We start from the raw sequence: 3,350 nt of genomic DNA on the forward strand, positions 1-3,350 counted from the left end.
GAGTGTCGTCTTGAATCCTACAGGATTGTACGAGTGTTTGATTGTGCATAGAAAAAACGCAGAATTCTTTCAAAGAGGTTTGAGTGGATGGGATGTTTCCTATGAAATCTAGTGCAGCTGAATCATATGGAAAAATTCCTATGGTTTACAATCCTATGAATCAAACAACCAAGATAGGAAAAAATCCCAAGGATTAGAATCCTCCAAAATTGCTTTGAGAATCCTTTGAATCAAAGAAGCCCTTAATCTATTTTATGATTCATGGAATTGTGCATTGTAAAGCATAAAGTAAAAACAAATAATTGCAATTCAACTAGAAAAAAAGTTTGGGCAGTTATGATACGGAAGATTCTAGAACAAAGGAGAACCACTGTTGTTTTGAGGTTTGTGCATTATGCTTAAGTTCAACCATGGAGTCTGCTAGATTGTACATGTGGCAAAATCTGGTGGGGGGCTAGAAGATGGTGCGAGGGGCCGAGTGGAGGGAGACTATGAAGGAGTGCACAAGTGCAAGATCGATATTTAGAGAGAGGGGGTGAGAACATGCGCTGTTGCGCGCTGTGGCGGGGCCATGAAAAATAAATGAGCTAGGGGGCCAAGCATTGCTAATCCTTTACGAGGAGGGCCAATTCATGAACTTAAACCATTTTTAGCAGCAATTGTCTAATGGTCACATTCATATTAGCCTCGATATATAGTGATGTTAGGGGGGGTGGCAGGGCCCTTGCTGCCCCTGTCTTCGCCATTGTGCGCGCGTCTGAGAGATGCAGCGGATGGCATGGTATTACGATGAGAGGGGGATGTTGGATATATAATTAATGTGGGTGTATTAGCTATATATGTAGGGGTTGTTTGGTTCTAGGCCTAGGAGTGCCACACTTTGCCATACAATGTTGCCAAACTTGCCTAAGGTTAGTTCTTCAAAATGAGAGCCACAAGTTGGCAAGCCTAAGGGAATCTTGCCACACTTGTTGTGTGTATGTGATGTGAGACCATAGTGTGGCTTGCCTAAGATGTGGCTTGAACCAAACACACACCTAAGTTGGTCAAATTTGCCTAACCTTAGGTGTGGCAAGCTTTGGCAAACTTAGTCTCAAACCAAACAACCCCGTAATCCTATATAGAGAGGTATATGTTGATCGATGTGGACATGGTAAAGAGGGTGAGATCTCACTGGTTATATTGATTGATCGGTTTGTGTGGAAAACTATGAAAGACCCAGCTATATACACACAGACATAGAGGAACATCGATCGTTGCGCATGCACGCGTGAGAGATAAAGAATGCCCGATATGATGGAGAGGGGGATGTGTGTGGGTGTGTGCCTTCATGGGAGACTGACCTGAAGAAAAAGATTGCATGTGTGCGACGGATAATGCCGACTAGTAGTGTGTGTGTGCATGCATGCACGAGAGAAAGTTAGTGGTACAATTATAAAAAGAATATGACTGTGTGGGTGTAAAAGACTAGGTGAGGTCATAATCAATGTAAAGTTGAATTCAAATATTTGAATAAGAGATCCTGATGTTTGAAACCCATGCATGCATGAATATAACGGAGATCTGCACGATGTGGTTTGGAAACGAGCATGTTGTAATGTATACACATTGAACAAGGTCAGACTGATTTGAATTTGAGATACCGATGGCAGACATCGTTTGGCCACATTGCATCCTTGCATGGACACACTATTTTATATTTTTTATATTGTGTGCGGGTAACTTTAACTTTGAAAGATGGTCGTTGGATGAGGCGAATCCGATGGTGCAGAGATGGCAAATTTGAGCACTACTGGCCGTTGGATATCATCTACATTGCACCAGATTTCGCCACATGTACAATCTAGAAGACTCCATGGTTGAACTTAAGCACAATGCACAAACCTCAAAACACAAGCACTTCTTCTTTATTCTAGAATCTTCCGTATCAGAATTTCCCAAATGTTTTTCTACATGATTTGCCATTATTTGTTTTTTACTTTATGTCTTACAAAGCACAATTCCATGAATCTTAAAATAGATTAGCTTTCTTATAAAAACTAGATGATTTTGAATGAAATGAACTGTAAGAGTTAAACGAACATCTACATCATGCATATATGACTCGAAGCTTACATGCTATAATGTGGTATTTATTCATAATTTGGTTGCCAAATCTCATGCGTGCAATGCACGTGTACCTTACTCTAGTCTAAATGGTGTTTGTGTGTGTGTTGTGCATGTTGAGGTGCAAATTATCTTTTTTTTGGGGTACACGTTAAGCTTGTTCTCCCGAAATTTCAAGTCGCGCCTTGTTATGCCGAAATTTCAAGCTAGCATCTCTGTCTATCATGCTGCGAAACTCCCGCCTCTTCAACCCGCGCCTTGTTACCCCGAAATATTTAAGATATATCTTTGTCTTGTTGTGCTCCGACAACTCCCTCCATCTCAACCCACGCCTTGCTATTCCAAAATTACAACACGCGCGAAAACTCCCACCTCCTATGAAATCCCGACACACGAAATGCCCGTGGTACCCCTGAACCGAAAGAACCGCCTCAAATCGGTGGGGGTACTTTCATAACTTACCCCACATTTCAGACAAGCGCGTCCCTAAGCCATGGTTCCCCACTCCCATCCCATCCGCCCACCCATTCGTACACCGAGGCCGCGAAAACCTGCAACGAAGCCCCACACCCTCCTACTCGGCCACCCAGTCGGAGCCTCTTCCCCAACAACGTCATCCGCAGCAACACCTCGACGTCCCTCATCCACCGTACCAGATGAGGATCTGTCGTCGATCTTGTCGTCCCACCGGTTCAGCCACCCCGTCTTCCACCTCCAAGGAGCTGCCCCGACGTTCCCCTCGTCTTTCGCGCCACCTCCATTCCCACACCGCCGTCTTCACCTGCACCACCGAAAGAGCATCATCATCACTATTTCCTCGGATGAAGCCGTGGCGTAATCGGCACCACCAAAGAGGTTGTACACTAATCGCCGCATTTTCTTCTTGATTTGATCTCACGGTGCTGCCGGCTCTCGGTCCCGAGCTGACACCGCGCGGCTCCATCCACGGCGGCGTCGCCAGCCACTTCCTCCACGGCGTCGCTCCCTCGATGGCGATGTCCACATCAGCAGAAGCTGCTGCTGCTTTAGCTCTCGCTCGCGCTGCTGCTCTGCTCTTGCTCTCGGTCCCTTGCCTGGTATGCTCTTGCTATTGCTCTTGCTCGCGCTGCTGCTCTCGCTCTTGCTCTTGCTTGCGATGCTGCTCTGATTTAGCTACACTTCAGTCGACTGAATTTTCAGGGGTTGGGGGGGCTTGCCGGAGTGAAGGAAGAACCAACCACAGCGGGGAGGGGGCTCCCCGGAGA

Source organism: Triticum dicoccoides, chromosome 3B (assembly GCF_002162155.2).
Source record: "Triticum dicoccoides isolate Atlit2015 ecotype Zavitan chromosome 3B, WEW_v2.0, whole genome shotgun sequence".
In the NCBI taxonomy this organism is placed as follows: domain Eukaryota; kingdom Viridiplantae; phylum Streptophyta; class Magnoliopsida; order Poales; family Poaceae; genus Triticum; species Triticum dicoccoides.